General features: G+C 42.6%; 1 protein-coding gene and 1 long non-coding RNA gene across 2 annotated transcripts in view; one reads left to right on the top strand and one right to left on the bottom strand.

Annotated features, from left to right (window-relative positions):
- Window positions 1–17,149, top strand: part of MCPH1 (microcephalin 1) — a 107,854-nt gene that overhangs the window by 79,042 nt on the left and 11,663 nt on the right. The window lies entirely within an intron of this gene.
- On the bottom strand, window positions 25–986 carry LOC310840820. The gene is made up of 2 exons (XR_014562173.1): window positions 845–986; window positions 25–193 (listed from the first exon to the last, which is right to left on the bottom strand). It is a non-coding gene; the product is annotated as an uncharacterized lncRNA (long non-coding RNA).

The raw sequence follows: 17,149 nt of genomic DNA, 5'->3' as shown, positions 1-17,149 counted from the left end.
TAATAATGTTATCAGATTTTGCCATTCTAGGAGAGTCCTTTATTTGAATTGTTTGAATTGTACAAAACAGTATTTTCCATTGGAGTGTGGAAGCATCGGAACGTCACTGTTAGTTGTCAGATTTTTGGTACACTGTTGTTGTGGTGGTGGTGGTGCTCCTCTCCAATCCTAGAGAGGGGTTTATACATAGTTCCTGCAGAACATTTAAAGAGAAACGGGATAGAATCTAGTCACTATTACCTTCTCCTTCTTTTAAAATGTACATTCTCTTTGCAGTGGGTAGAGGAGAAGCTGCCTCAGAGGTCTGTTAGACAGAAAGGCAGGATATTTAAACATCTTAAAATAAGTAAAGTAAGAGAAATCTAAGCCTTTTCTTAGATTGTTTGCTTTTCAGGGATGTAACTATTAACTTTAAGATGGGGGACAAGGGGTAGGAGCACCACAGTTAGCTACTCTGACAGTTAAGTCCAGTTGCAAATGACTCTGGGGTTGCGGCGCTCATCTCGCTTTACTGGCCGAGGGAGCCGATGTTTGTCTGCAGACAGTTTTTCCAGGTCATGTGGCCAGCATGACTAAGCCGCTTCTGGCGAAACCAGAGCAGTGCACGGAAACACTGTTTACCTTCCTACCAGAGCGGTACCTATTTATCTCCTTGCACTTTGACGTGCTTTCAAACTGCTAGGTTGGCAGGAGCAGGGACTGAGCAACAGGAGCTCACCCCGTCGCGGGGATTCAAACTGCCAACCTTTCGATCGGCAAGCCCTAGGCTCAGTGGTTTAGACCACAGTGCCACCCGCGTCCCCGTGAAGCCACAGATAGAGTGAAATATAAATCAAGTAATTACACAATGAACCATTTTTGTTTTGGTTTGGTTTGTTGGTCCTTCCCAGCCCTCCATCTCTCCTCCTGGCTCATAGCCTATGGTGAGCACCAAAACAAAGTCTTTTGAGTTTGAGTTCTTTAATTTGCTTCATATTTAATCGTGTGTGTGTGTGTGTGTGTGTGTGTGTGTGTGTGTTTCAGACATAATCTTGTCATCTTCATGTTCAGCATGTTCTTCAGATGGAACAGTCATTTTTTTGTACTGTGATTTCCTGCTTGTTTTTGATTGATTATACACTTTTAGACATAAAATAGCAAATACTGTCTCAGTATATTTAAAGTACAAATTAGATCTTTCCCATTTTTTTAAAAAAAGTTAAAGGGTGTTCACTCAACATAACTCACCTTGTAAAAGGGGTTAAAGATATAGTTTGCCAGATGTGCTTCAGGCATTTTCTTTCCTGGGAAACACTAATTTCCCCTTCCGTAGGCAGTCTTTTTTTCTCCCTTTTAAAAAAATCCACACAGTATATTACTTAGCTCTTTTAAAAGAGATGCCTGGATCCCACTGCTATTATCTTTTTACTTCCAGCTGCATAGCCTCTGTTTGACGGGCACTTCTGTGAGATCTTTGGTTCCAACACAGAAAGCATAAACATTTGGAAAGTAGTATAAAACTTGGCAGGCTGGCTTAGATGCAGATCCTCAGCGTACCTCCTTGTAATCCGTCCCGTTGATTTTGAGTGAGCTTTCATTCCAGTAGAATTTAGGTTGCAAAACCCTTCCCATTTATTTGTTTCTTTAAAACACTTCTATGCTGCTTTATATTCAGGAATTCCAAAGGGGTGTGATAAATCCTTTTCTAAATAAAAAAATAAAACTCGGTAACAAGGTTAGCGGTCGTTAAGTGCCAGTTGTGAAGAAAGAGATTTTAAAGTACAGTGGATGCTCAGGTTGCGAACATGATCCATGCAGGATGCACGTTTGTAACCCGTGCATGCGCAGGTTGCGAGTCAGTGTTTATGCGCAAAGCACGATTTAGCGCTTCTGCGTATGCGCAACCGCCGAAACCCGGAAGTAACCCGTTCCAGTACTTCCAGGTTTTGACGGTCCATAACCCGAAAAAATGCAACCTGAAGTGGCTGTACCCGAGGTATGACTGATGGAGGACTGTTCCATTTGGAAGGTGCTGGCCTCTTCTAAAGTGGTTGTCAGATAGATCCTTGGTTGAAGACCCACCAAGGGGGCTTCATCTAAGAATCTCAGTGAACAGGCAGGTCTGTATGACAGGAGGCACCCTCTCAGGTAACCAGGTCCCAGGATTTGTAAACTAGCAACAAACCTTTCAGCTTGACTTGGTATGAAAAGGCAGTCCGTGCAGTTCCTTTGTTGTAAGAAAAACTGCACCGTTTCCCTTATGGGGAATCCAAGAGCCTGTATAGAGTCCTTAAGTAGGTTCCCTATTGGAAGGAGAAAATAACAGAGGCCAACCAGAGAATATTGAGAAGCCAGGCAGCTAGTAAGCCTGATCTTTATTAACTGTTGCAACAGGGTGCTCACTGCCACACACAGGAGGCAGAAGGGACCCCAAACAATGGTGCGCAAGCCCTTATATAGACTTCTGAAGTTGCCCACCCTGTAGCCAGAGGCCACCCCAAAACATCACACATACATCACAGAAAGAAGCGGTCTACAGCAGAAATTCTTTCTGCTATGATACCTAATAATGGTCACTGATTGCATTACCGAGACAACCCGGCCATTCTTTTGTAATGGTAAATACTTTAATTCCTGAATCCAGGTCACAGGCTCACCCTATTCACCCACACAAGTACACCCTTAAGACAGGTAAGCAAAAGACAATGGAGAGACTTTCCCATTCCCTTCCTTCTTGCAGAGAAATATTTGAGGTCACTAGGAGAGTCAAAATGACTTCAGTATTGTTCTCCTGTACTATTTTTAGACACTTGGGTTTATATACTTATGTATGTGTTTGCCTTGTAAATTTATGAACGCTTATTTTATATTTGGGACCTTGGAATTCTTTGTTGTTGTTGTTTAGTTGCTTAGTCGTGTCCGACTCTTCGTGACCCCATGGACCAGAGCACGCCAGGCACTCCTGTCTTCCACTGCCTCCCGCAGTTTGGTCAGACTCATGTTTGTAGCTTCGAGAACACTATCCAACCATCTCGTCCTCTGTCCCCTTCTCCTTGTGCCCTCCATCTTTCCCAACATCAGGGTCTTTTCCAGGGAGTCTTCTCTTCTCATGAGGTGGCAAAATACTGGAGCCTCAGCGTCACGATCTGTCCTTCCAGTGAGGACTCAGGGGTGATTTCCTTCAGAATGGATACGTTTGATGTTCATGGGACTCTCAAGAGTCTCCTCCAGCACCATAATTCAAAAGCATCAATTCTTCAGTGATCAGCCTTCTTGATGGTCCAGCTCTCACTTCCATACATCACTACTGGGAAAACCATAGCTTTAATTATACGGACCTTTTTTGGCAAGGTGATGTCTCTGCTTTGTAAGATGCTGTCTAGGTTTGTTATGGCTTTTCTCCCAAGAAGCAGGCGTCTTTTAATTTCGTGACTGCTGTCACCATCTGCAGTGATCATGGAGCCCAAGAAAGTAAAATCTCTCATTGCCTCCATTTCTTCCCCTTCTATTTGCCAGGAAGTGATAGGACCAGTGGCCATGATCTTCATTTTTTTGATGTTGAGCTTCAGACCATATTTTGTGCTCTCCTTATTCACCCTCATTATAAGGTTCTTTAATTCCTCACTTTCTGCCATCAAGGTTGTGTCATCTGACGCATATCTAAGGTTGTTGATATTTCTTCCGGCGATCTTAATTCAGGCTTGGGATTCATCCAGCCCAGCCTTTCGCATGATGAATTCTGCATATAAGTGAAATAAGCAGGGAGACAATATACAGCCTTGTCGTACTCCCTTCCCAATTTTGAACCAATCAGCTGTTCCATATTTATTACGGGAGTTACCTTCTCACAGTAAGTTGATCCACTCAGCAACCAAGCTGCAGTATTCTGCTACAGCTGCAGGTTTGAACTGGCCTTAATGGCAGCTCTGGGACACGGGTGGCGCTGTGGGTTAAACCACAGAGCCTAGAACTTGCCAATCAGAAGGTCGGTGGTTCGAATCCCTGCGACGGGGTGAGCTCCCGTTGCTTGGTCCCTGCTTCTGCCAACCTAGCAGTTCGAAAGCATGTCAAATGCAAGTAGATAAATAGGTACCACTCCGGCGGGAAGGTAAATGGCATTTCTATGCGCTGCTCTGGTTCGCCAGAAGCAGCTTAGTCATGCTGGCCACATGACCCGGAAGCTGTACGCCAGCTCCCTCAGCCAATAAAGCGAGATGAGCGCCGCAACCCCAGAGTTGGCCACAATTGGACCTAATGGTCAGGGGTCCCTTTACCCTTTACCTTTAATGGCAGCTCCACATACAGAGTATTTCAACAATCTGGACTTGAAGTTACCAGTGCTTGGGACACTGTGGCCAAGCTGTTGCTGTTCAGGATGGCTGTAGTTGGTGTAGCAGCTGAAACACTTTTAGAAACGCTTAGGTCAATTGATTGTGGATTAAAAAGAAATTGTGCTGTGTTTTCTCCAGAACGCCAAGCCATTTTTGTTGTCGATGTTGAATTATTCCTTTCCTCCGGGTGAGATGGCATTTTGCTCTTGCGCCAAGAGAGCCAAGTTCTCAAATATCCTTTGAGCTACTTGACAGAAATGTACAAGGATGCCCAAGAGAATGCACAAAGCAGCAGCAGAGTGTACACAAAGCCCCACTCTTCAAAAGAGAAGGGATGCAAGAACTCAGGAGACATCTTGGTGAGATGGCATCTGTTAAAGGCACTGCTTTTTTCACAGAGGTTAAAATAGTGTGTGCAGTTCCTAGTAGCATTGTCATGTTCTATAAACTGCATTAGCATTACTGCTATAGCAGGGATGCAGAATCCAGATGTTTGTGGACTTCAACTCCCATCAGCCCCAGCTGGCCAGCCAACATCTGGAAGGCCGCAGGTTCTCCTTTTCTGCCATGTTGCCCATGGTCTATCAGTCCTTGTTGAATTCTGTCTCTTTCCCATCTCACTTTGTTTTAGCTGTATATCCCTTTGCACCTCATTTTCCTACAAGTGTGACAAGACCAAAGCAATTGCTTGTTTCTATTTCACATCAAAAACTGCAACTTTAACAAGATATGTCATCATACACAAATACTCTGAGGCAGTTAAATTGCTTTTCAGTATGTGGCACTGAAGAAGATTGTATGGTTAAAACATGTTTGGGCAATTGAAAGTTTTGCTTATCAGTAGTAGGCTGTTGTTACTCTCTCTTCTAAGAGCATTCCTTGTAATTTATCACTTGGTACATAAGCTGTTTTATCTTATTATCTTATATCTTATTTCAAGGCAACTGAAAATGTGGTTTACCTGTGTAAATCTGTTAATGTTCTACTCCCTTCTATCTTTTAATAACCATTGAATTTTATCATTGTGTTTCTCAGCTGTTTCTTCTTTTTTAAAAAATAGTTATATAATTAATAAAATTTGCATAATTTCATGGTCCTGACTTCTTGCATTGTGCTCTGGTGTTGGGTAGTCAGAAATTCTTATTACAGTATTTGTTTGATTCTAGTATCACTTTTGCATGGCTTTACTAGGGTCTGTTTCCATCTACTCAAGAGAGTTAAAATGCTGTAATCCTGAAGTTTACTTCTCCGTTCTTCGAAACTACAGCATTTGTTCAGATAGGCTAAAGCAAATCTGTCTCATCCTTGAATGTCTCCAACATTATCTTGCTAAGTAAGTCCCATGGACTTTCCCTCCCAAAATACTTTCTTCACCTAAAAGGACTCACTGATTCTGGATATTTCCAAGTGGTGCACCTGACCTTTAACCCCTGCTAGTTTCAATCCTTTCACCTCATAAGGAAATCTCAGAACAGTTAGTCAATTGCTAGAGAAACAGGAGGTTTGCCTTGTTGTAGACTTCCCCTGTTTTCTTTAATCTCCTGCATACCTCTGAGTACTCCATATTAGTATTTATTTGTTTAAATATTCCTAGCAGTGCGGAATACAATGTACAGAATTACAATAAGATCAGTAAAAACATCAATAAATACTGGGCTGGAAAAATAATTTCTGTTCCAAATGCTGTTAATTAACTGGTGATTAATTAACGCTTATTGTCCGCATATATTTTAGCCATTTAGACTTAGTGGCACAACTTTATGAATGTCTAGTAGGAAGTAAGGCACACTGTGTTACATGGGGCTTACTCCAAGGTAAATGTGTGTGGGATTGCAATTTAAAACATAGGGAGAAAGAAGTTTTGTAGCATTAAGCTTCTTGCAGTTGTTTGGATGCAGGTTATTTGTATTTTTTAAAAAAATGTATTGCTTATGTATCTATATGAAACTATTATAATGCATTCCTGTTTTTAGATATGTTGTAAGCCACTCGGTGTAACAAGTGACTTACAAGTCTAATAAAAATAAGATTCAGAATTGGACTAACAAACCTAAATATTTATTGTAATATGTAAAATGGGTCGAAATACATGAAACCGAAAAAGAATGAAAATTCAAAGCAACACTTTTTATGCTTCCGGCAATCGTCCCAAATTTATTTCTGGTTTAAAACAAAACTTACCCAACCGAAAGGTTTTGGTCCTTAGTTTAGATTTAGAACAGATGGAGGAATGTACTTGAATGAGAAAACAAAGCGCTCTGTATTCAAAATAAATTTTAAGAATGTTAAATCTAAAAATCATTTGGCCAACATTATACAGAGCAGGGGTGGGAAGCCTTTTTTAACCCAAGAGTCATGTTCCCTCACAGAAAACCTTCCAGGGGCCGCATGCCAGTGGTGGGTGAGGCCAGAGCAATGGGCATGGCTCCTACCTTTGTATAAGACGCCACATTTCAGCCACACAAACTTCATAGGTTTAGATGCATGTGCTCAGACACCTCTCCGTTCAGTCAGGCAAGAGGCATTATCACAGTTCAATGACACATTCCAAGCTGGTTGGCGGGGTGTGGCGTGGCTTTGGAAAATAGCCTAGGCAGATAGATGATAGATAGATAGATGATAGATAGATAGATAGATAGATAGATAGATAGATAGATAGATAGATATAGATAGATACGACTGTTAAAAGGGACATGGGTGGCTCTGTAGTCTAAACCACTGAGCCTCTTGGGCTTGCCGATCAGAAGGTCAGCGGTTGGAATCCCCGCGACAAGTGAGCTCCTGTTGCTCTGTCCTAGCTCCGGCCAACCTAGCAGTTCAAAAGCACACCAGTGCAAGAAGATAAATAGGTACCACTGTGGCGGGAAGGTAAACGGTGTTACCATGCGCTCTGGTTTCCGTCACGGTGTACCGTTGCGCCAAAAGCGGTTTAGCCATGCTGGCCACATGACCCAGAAAGCAGTCTGCGGACAAACACTGGCTTCCTCAGCCTGAAACGCTAGATGAGCACCACATCCCATAGTCCCCTTTGACTGGACTTAACCTTTCTTGTAAATATAGAACTATTACGGGGTTTATTTTGTTAAAGTTAAGATCATTTTCAGTTGCTGTCGATGCTGAGCATTATATTTTTGCATTTCTCCCCAGTCTGGTAGTTTATGCATTAGGTGTGATCCAAGGTTTACAAATACAGTGGTACCTCGGGTTACATACGCTTCAGGTTACATAAGCTTCAGGTTACAGACTCCGCTAACCCAGAAATAGTGCTTCAGGTTAAGAACTTTGCTTCAGGATGAGAACAGAAATCGTGCTCCGGCGGCACGGCAACAGCAGGAGGCCCCATTAGCTAAAGTGGTGCTTCAGTTAAGAACAGTTTCAGTTTAAGAACGGACCTCCGGAACGAATTAAGTACTTAACCTGAGGTACCACTGTATACAGAGGCTTCCCCAAGATTATCCATTGCCCATGAAACACTTTCCACTACTTTTCATAACACATAGCAGGGCCGGCACTACCATGAAGCAGAACGAGGCAGCTGCCTCAGGAGGCAAATTCAGAGGGGTGGAAGGTGGCTAGAAAGGTGTGCCACGTGGTCTTCCCTGCAGTCCCTAAGCTCTGCTTGCTGCCTTGGCACGACCAGTGTGCCAACGAGGCAGCCTGCCTTGGGTGGCATGCTTCTCCCACCCCACCAGGGTGTGGGCCCGGTTCTTTAGGTAGGGTGGGGAAGCATCAGTAGCGCTTCTTGCCTCAGGTGCCCAAAGGTCTCTGGCCAGCCCTGACACATAATTTTACTTTTAAATAGGCCTTATTTCTATATTACGTGGTATATATTCTGTATTTAGGCCATTTAGGCTACAGTGCTATCCTCACTTTTTGGGAGCAAGGCTCGGGCTGATCTGAACCAAAATAGAATTGTTCTACAGCACTTTGCCTTCATGTATGCTACCTCTTAAACAGGTTTCAAGAGAGAGAAAACATGCATTGTTTTGTAAAGGCATGTTTAATGATAAATTTTAAAGTCCTTTCCAAGTATTTGCCTTTTTAAGTTGTTTTGATTTCCAAACACCTCCATCTCCACCCCTTAGGAAGCCTCCCGTTTCAAGCTGGCATTGATGAATCAATCGGTATAAATACATGTTACCTCAACTCTGGAGTCACACGACTCATTAAAAACTGATGTCAGAGAAAATAAAAAGGAAGTGAGAAATTGGGTAAGAGGAATAAACAATGGTTTTAGAGCAAAGGACATTTGTGGCAACAGCAAAATAATTAGTTCCTGACATCTGTTTCCCTAACAGAAAAAGCAGTTGTATGTTAACCCCTTTATAAATGCAAGCAGTATGTTTATAGAGAGTTCTGATATGGACGTACAAATAGTGAACACAGTTCCTATAAACTAAACTTCTCATCACAACAAGTGAATACCGCCCCCGGCCCGATTCTTATCAGCTGAGCTCTGGTATTTTCTAGCCTGGCTCTAAAGTATAAGTACCAACAAAATGTTCTGATGTACTAAACGTGCAGCATTTGTATTGACCTTATTCAGTTCTGATGAAACCAAACTGACCATTTCCTCCCTCTGTTTCCTTCATGTTGAATTTTAGATTGTAAGCACCTCGGGGCAGAGCCTGCTTTGTGTGTTTTCCCCAGGTAGCTGTGTTAATACTCAGGAGCTTGTTTTATCCACTCTGGCTCACACCCTAATGCATAACAGTCTTCCTTCACAGTGCCTAAAATCCAAAAGACTTCCCGTAGTGCTCATATGTGCAATGGAGCTTTTCAGAGACCTCCTCCCAACACAGCCATTCACAAGGTTTCTCCGGGGTCATATTCAATCAGCCGCTGATTGTAAGTTATTAAAAACCTTTTCTTAAAAAAAAAAAGTGTGTGTGTGTTTTAACCCACCTTGGGAACCCTAGGATGAAGAGTAGGAAATAAAGAAACAATTCCATAGAATAAGGTCAGAACCTAAGTGGGAAAACCAGAATGGGCATCCTCAAAACAAAATACAGTTAACCCATTTTAGTTTTCAGCATCCATTTATTTGCCCTTCTGCTTGACCTGCTATATGAAGTTTCCACATTTTATCCTAATGTCCCAGGTTCAGTCCCTGGCTCTGGGTAGAGGACCGGTAAACAAAAAGCTCCTCCCTAAATCCCCAGAGGGCTACTGCCAGTCAGTGTAGCCATATTAAATTGATCTAGGAAAGCCATGTGGTCTCATTTGGGATCAGGCAGATGCCTACGTTCATTTAATGTTTGATATTTTACTAGGTTTTTATATATGCTGTAAGCCGCCCAGAGTGGCTGGGGAAACCCATCCAGATGAGCGGGGTATAAATAATAAAATTATCATCATCATCATCATCATCATCAGTGTGCTCTACGTGGGGCTACCTTTGAAGGTGACCCAGAAACTACAACTAATCCAGAATGCAGCAGCTAGACTGGTGACTGGGAGCGGCCGCCGAGACCACAGAATACCGGTCTTGAAAGATCGACCCTGGCTCCCAGTACGTTTCCAAGCACAATTCAAAGTGTTGGTGCTGACCTTTAAAGCCCTAAACGGCCTCTGCCTAGTATACCTGAAGGAACATCTCCACCCCCATCGTTCAGCCCAGACACTGAGGTCCAGCTCCGAGGGCCTTCTGGCGGTTCCCTCACTGCAAGAAGTAAGGTTATAGGGAACCAGGCAGAGGGCCTTCTCAGTAGTGGTGCCTGCCTGTGGAACACCCGCCCATCAGATGTCAAGGAAATAAACAACCATCTCACTTTTAGAAGACATCTGAAGGCAGCCCTGTTTAGGGCAGTTTTTGATGCTTGGTGTTTTATCATGTTTTTAATATTCTGTTGGGTGGGGTATAAATAATAAATTTATTATTATTATCATCATCATCATCATCATCACTATTTCTGGGCCCAACTGAGCCACGATGCACCAGCACAATAGATAACTATTTCATTGATGAGTAAAGAAAATTACATTAGTCCATAAACTACCAATTTTATTTTTGTGAGGTCTGAATTATTGCTGCTCTCACATACATGCATGTGTGAACATCAGCGTGTAGTACTTTGAACCCCCAAGAGTTAAGTCTTGTAGCTCAAATCTAAACTCTCAGCTATTAATCCTGTTGTCTGTGCACAATTCTATTAGAATCACAATATGGTAACAATAAACAATATTATTTAGCAGGAACGGTTTGGGTGAACACCGCAGGGTAGCTGGAATGTACCAAATAGGCCTCAGCAGGGAATGTCATGGTATTTGACCCAGTATGAATGCAGCTGTTTCTGTGATGGGTATAGGACTCCTGGCAAAGGCTTCGCGCACTCTCACTCTCTGTTTTGGTCTGTTTCAAATAATTTTTTATATTAGAAGAAAGAATGATAGAAAGGGCAATGGCTGTTGGCCTGAGCTCTCTTTGTTTATCGGAATGGAAAGTTACAGAAACATTTCCCAAACGGTTCTGACCTCATTCCAGTTTTTATGTATGTACAGAAAGTCACGAGGAGTGTAAATGTGAATTACCGTATTTTTTGCCCCATAGGACGCACTTTTTCCCCTCCAAAAATGAAGGGGAAATGTGTGTGCGTCTTATGGGGCGAATGCAGGCTTTTGCTGAAGCCTGGAGAGCAAGAGGGGTCGCTGCGCACCGACCCCTCTCACTCTCCAGGCTTCGTGCAGATCTCTGCAAGCCGTGGGAGCCCGTGCCGGGCTCCCGTGGCTTGCGGAGAGTTGCCTGCATGCCGAAGGCTGGGCGCGCTGAGCTCAGCGCGCCCAGGCTTCACGCAGCTCTCCCAGGCTTCACGTGCCGGGCTCCCATGGCTTGCGGAGAGTTGCCTGTTCTGGGGGCTGGGACACTGAGGTCCAGCCATGGCCCCACGGCTGGGGGGGGAAATAACATTTTTTTCCTTTATTTCCCCCCCAAAAAACTAAGTGCACCTTATGGGATGGTGCGTCCTATAGGGTGAAAAATACGGTAGTACCATTTCTGTTGGATGGAGACAACTGATAACTTTTATGGTCAATTAATATGTGAGAAGCTTATTAAGCCTTGTGAACTGCGGTTCTCACCGCAACTACTTTGACACTTTGTCCAGAGGGTCGGCCACAAGTCAGTGTGACCTTCAGCAGACCCTCCAAGTGACCCTATTTTCCAGGAATGGTTCTGGATTTACAGAAGCCATCCCAGTTTCTGATTTGATCCCAGAATGTCCCTCTTTTCCTTAGAACGTCCCTACTTTCATCAGAGAAGTGTTGGAGGGTATGGTAGGATGTCCCTATTTTTGTTGGGCAAATGTTGGAGAGGACATCTCTATTTTCACCAGTGAAATGTTGTTGGATATGCCTTAGCCTCCCCAAAGAGTTAGCCAGCCCTAGGCTAGAGCAATCTATACAGGTCAGAATCAGCCACATTATCAGCATGCTGGGCCCTGTGTACCTGTGGAATGCTATTCTATTTACCTTTTAAAAAGTCAGATTTTCAGATCTGGGAGGGGGAATTCCAGAAGCCGAACACCGGGGGGGGAGGGGGGTTTTGTTCATGACATTGTACAGGTGGCCCATAAAAAGTGTGTGAACAAAGCGTGGATATTCCAAAGCACATGCGCAGCACTGAATCAAGCCGAAGGGCTGCACCACCATTCATATAAAGTAAAGGTGTGGGAAACCACATAGGTGCAGGTTCATATTTTAATATTTTCAAGTATAAAATATCTGAACAAATAAGGAATGATATGTGATAAATCCCAGTGCATTTCGAGTATCACTCTTCTTCAGCTGAGGAAGAAGGCTTGGCCAGGATCCAACCCATTATATTTAGCAGGGACAGTTTGGGTGAACACCGCAGGGAAGCTGGAAAGTACCAAAGAGGCCACAGCAGGAAATGTCATGGTATTCGACCCACGGCAAATGCAGCTAATTCTGAGATGGGTCTTTTGTTGGCTAAGCCATTGCTGCTTCTTTGTCTGTTTGAAATATTGTTATTATTTTAATTCTAGAAGCCCAAAAGATTGATGGAAGGGGTAATTGGCATGAGTTCTTGGTGTATATTGGAACAGTAAGCAAAAAAAAAAAAAGTTTCTCAGCCAGCCCAAAAGTAGACGGTCTCTATCTCATTTCAGTTTTTATGTTTATTTGGAAGTTTTAGTGAAATCCATATGGGGAATATAAATATTAATTACTGGTGTGTGCACTGAATTCAGAAAACTTAAACCTTCTAAGTTATGGCTAGTTAACGTATGAAAAGATGAGGTCCATGAAAAAAAAAGGATAGTCATGTTTCATATCAGGGATGTTGATCTATTGAGAAAAGAAGAAGCACTGATAGACAAACTCCAAACTCCTTCAACCTGCTATGGCGGCGGTTAGGCATTCGAATAATGTGTTTGTGGTGTGTGGAAGGGCTAGGTGTGGCCATCGCCTATGCCTTCAAACCACAACTACCTCCCGATGAATGACCCTCTGGAACATTTTATTTTCCTTTTTTTATAGAATATTTATTAAATAATAATAATATAATAATAATAATTTATTATTTGTACCCCGCCCATCTGGCTGGGTTTCCCCAGCCACTCTGGGCGGCTTCCATAAAAACCAGAAATACACTAAAATATCACAGATTAAAAACTTCCCTGAACAGGGCTGCCTTAAGATGTCTTCTGAATGTCAGGTAGTTATTTATCGCTTTGACATCTGATGGGAGGGCATTCCACAGGGCGGGTGCCACTACCGAGAAGGCCCTCTGCCTGGTTCCCTGTAGCTTTGCTTCTCGTAATGAGGGAACCGCAAGAAGGCCCTCGGCGCTGGACCTCAGCGTCCGGGCAGAACGATGGGGGTGGAGACGCTCCTTCAGGTATACTGGGCCGAGGCCGTTTAGGGCTTTAAAGGTCAACACCAGCACTTTGAATTGTGCTCGGAAACGTACTGAGAACCAGTTTAGGTCTTTCAAGACCGGTGTTATGTGGTCTCGGCGGCCGACCCCAGTCACCAGTCTAGCTGCCACATTCTGGATTAGTTGTAGTTTCCGAGTCACCTTCAAAGGTAGCCCCACGTAGAGCGCAATGCAGTAGTCCAAGCGGGAGATAACTAGAGCATGCACCACTCTGGCGAGACAGTCCGCGGGCCGGTAGGGTCTCAGCCTGCGTACCAGGTGGAGTTGGTAGACAGCTGCCCTGGATACAGAATTGACAAATTTTACAAAGACATGAATACAAAAATACATGAAAAAAGTAAAAATAAAAATACAACATACAAAAGACAAAAAATAAGAAAAAATAAAAACAAATCCGTTTTTTATAACTTTAAACTCATTAGCTTGTTTCCTTGACCTCCTCTCACCTCCCCTTTTTGTAATCCCATTTACATAATCAAATCAGCAAATCCTTGCCCTCTTTCATTTATCTTAACTCTATATGTTAACATATTATAACTCTATATTTCCATCCATTAACAATTCATTTTTGCATATTCTTATTAACTTTGTTGCTAATGCTACTTATTTTCAATCCAAAATCATTTTAACATTCATTCATTTTACAGTGTTTCTGCAGATAGTCTTTAAATTTCTTCCAGTCTTCTTCCACCAACTCTTCTCCCAGGTCTCGGATTCTGCCAGTCATTTCCGCATCATTTTATTTTCCTTTCCTCAAAAAACATCATGCTCAAAGCGGCTTGCAACAAAGAAACAAAGAATACATCTCAAGATCAACCATCGCTAGAACCATTTCATAATGGCTTGCTGAAACTGCAACATAACAGCAAATATAACATCCAAAAACAACATTTCAGTGCTATAAATATAACAAGATTGCACTGACAACGTTATACCTCCTGGCAACAGAAAAATAACAAGGGAGCTTGACACCTTGCTTTTGTCTTGGTCCTAGAAACACTCGTCCCATAATGCTCCTCACAGTCCTTCTCCAGCAGCAGCTTCTTAGAAGACTTCCAAAAACAGGGAGTGGGGTAGCTGGGAACACCCCTCCAACGATGTTGCAGGAAGAAGGGGGAATCTGCAGAAAATCATCTTTCCCCTCCTTCCTCCAGCAGCAGCCTTCGCTGCATCTAAGTCCCTTCAGTGAATGCAAAGAGCAATTCATAATTAATAATAATAATAATAATAATAATAATAATAATAATAATAATAATTTATACCCCGCCCATCTGGCTGGGCTTCCCCAGCCACTCTGAGCAGCTTCCAAAAATATATTAAAATACTGTGATACATCAAACATTAAAAGCTTCCCTAAAGAGGGCTGCCTTCAGATGTCTTCTAAAAGTGTGGTAGTTGTTGTTTTCTTTGACATCTGGTGGGAGGGCGTTCCACAGGGAGGGCGCCACTACCGAGAAGGCCCTTTGCCTGGTTCCCTGTAACTTGGCTTCTCGCAGTGAGGGAACTGCCAGAAGGCCCTCGGTGCTGGACCTCAGTGTCCGGGTAGAACTATGGGGGTGGAGACGCTCCTTCATGTATACTGGACCGAGGCCGTTTAGGGCTTTAAAGGTCAGCACCAACACTTTGAATTGTGCTCGGAAACGTACTGTTTCAGTTTTGCCGAAGACGAGCCTGATACCAGCCCGTTGTCTTTGAGGAGGTGTCGGATAATAGGCAAATCCTGTCTTGAATTGTTTTGTTCTTCAATGGCTGTTTTACACATGTGGGTCACCACTTAGTATTGCAGTCATTGGCAAAGAAGCCTGTTTGAGCTCATCTCTCCAGCTCACCCTGATGAGCACATAATAATAGAGAACTCTTTACTGGCAAGTAGCAATAAAAAAGTTGAGAGTATATATGCATGTGTAAGCATGAATTCTTCTTCACTTGACAGTGGGTTACATCCCAAGCTTTGAATTGTGTGAGATCTGAATTTTTGGCCCATCTCATGGGGTAGAAGTATTTTGAACCAATGCAAGTTAAAAATATAAGAAGAATAGAATTGTAGAGTTGGAAGGGACTCTTAAGGATCATCTGCTCAAAGCCCCTGCAATGCAGGAATATGTAGCTGCTCCATATGGGGATTGAACCTGCAGCCTTGGCATTAGCAGCACCATGCTCTAACCAACTGAGCTATCCAGAACACTGCTGCATCACACCAAAGGCCCATCTAGTTCAGCATGTTGTTGTTCTCATAGTGTCCAAGCAGAAGGTGGTGGAAGCCAGCCTGAAAGCAGGCCTTGAGCACAAACAACGCCCTCCCCATTTTCGGTTCCCCAGCAACTAGTGTCCAGAGACTTACTGCCTCCAACACAGCAGCTAGTAGCCTTTGAATCTCCATTAATTTCTCTAAACTCACGTACGCTTGTAAAAGTCTTTCGTAGATTAGGTTCATCAATTCCAAAGACATCCACCTGAAAGTGTGTTTAGGATTGCAGCCTTCGCTTGTATTTGGAGGTTATATTTTCTGAGAATTCTCTGGAAAAACAATCTCTCAAAGGACCTGTTGATAGCATTCTACCATTGCACTGTGGAGAGCGTACTAACTTATGGTCTGTGCGTGTGGTTTGGGAGCTGCACGGCCAGTGAAAAAACAATGCTATCCAAGGTTGTAAAGACTGAAGAGAGAATTATTGGGTACACTCTCCCCACCTTAGATCAAATCTATGCTGCCAGGTGCCATAAGAAAGCGGCAGAGATAGCACATGATAGTATGCACCCCGGAAATGATCTCTTTCAGCTTCTGCCTTCTGGAAGAAGGTATAGGGTTATAAAGGCCAGGACTCGCCGCCTGAAAAACAGTTTCTACGCTAATGCAATTCTGGTTCTAAACGCAGCATAAGGGGTCTCTGTAGTATAGTGTATTTTAAAATGGGGTTTTAGAGTTTTTTAGGGGGTTTTGAATGTTTTGTGTAGTTTTATGTAGTTTTATGTAGTTTTGTGGTAGTTTTATGTAGTTTTTATGTAGTTTTATGCAGTTTCTTAGTTTCATTGTTCCGCAAGGGACAATGACAATAAAGATATCGTATATATAATATAATAGTGCTGTAGTTAAATCAACTGCACTTCACTGTTTGTGTAACTTTACGCATCAGTCTGTTTGAGAAATGACCCTTCTTTACTTTGATTTTTTAAAATTTTACACTTGGCATTATCTTCAAATGTCAAAGCAGTATGTGTTAAAACTTCTGATACAAAATGTGTGAAGATGAGTGTTTATCTTTTGGGTCGAATCCTGATTCCTTGGTTCTTTTAATAGCCTATATTCCACAATTTACTGCTGCTTTAGATAAACAGCTGGAGAAACAGACCTTCAGAGCTTACTATTTATAGTTGTCTTAAATCTTACAAGAGAAAAACCGTGGTTCGTTAGTGTTAAGCAGCTGTTTAGGAATCTTTATTGGCTCTTCCTTATCATTCATTTAGAGTAGTATATCTAGCAATAAAAATGATCATAAATCTGCTTTGAATATTATGCGGACAAAATTGATTTTTCCCCCTTAAGATGTTAGTCCTGTTTTATATGGAAGGGAGGACTGCTGAATATTTAGACTAGAAATCTGTTGGACACTCACAAGTTTTGAATGGACAGAATTTCAGCTGTGAGTCTCTAGAGAATTTCCCCCCAGAAACTTATATGTTAAAATTCTAGACACAAAGCTAACTTGCACTCCTTGTTCTACACATGAAGGGGGTTATTCTGTGGCAATTAATTATTCCTGTTGTATCTGCAAGGTGCACTGAGATGTTTTCCAGCCCAAAACAGGAAGAACATTCAACAAATGCCTCTTCTCACTCACTGGCGATAAACAATGCAATAATGATAATGAATTTGCTGCCTCCTCCTGCCCAATGATGTTCTAATGTCCTATGTGAAGAGACATACGCACAAACCAATAACAGC

This window comes from Podarcis gaigeae (assembly GCF_964106915.1).
Source record: "Podarcis gaigeae genome assembly, chromosome: 3".
Lineage (NCBI taxonomy): Eukaryota > Metazoa > Chordata > Lepidosauria > Squamata > Lacertidae > Podarcis > Podarcis gaigeae.
Note: the sequence above shows the minus strand (reverse complement) of the source record. Positions and strands in the feature narration are given on the sequence as shown.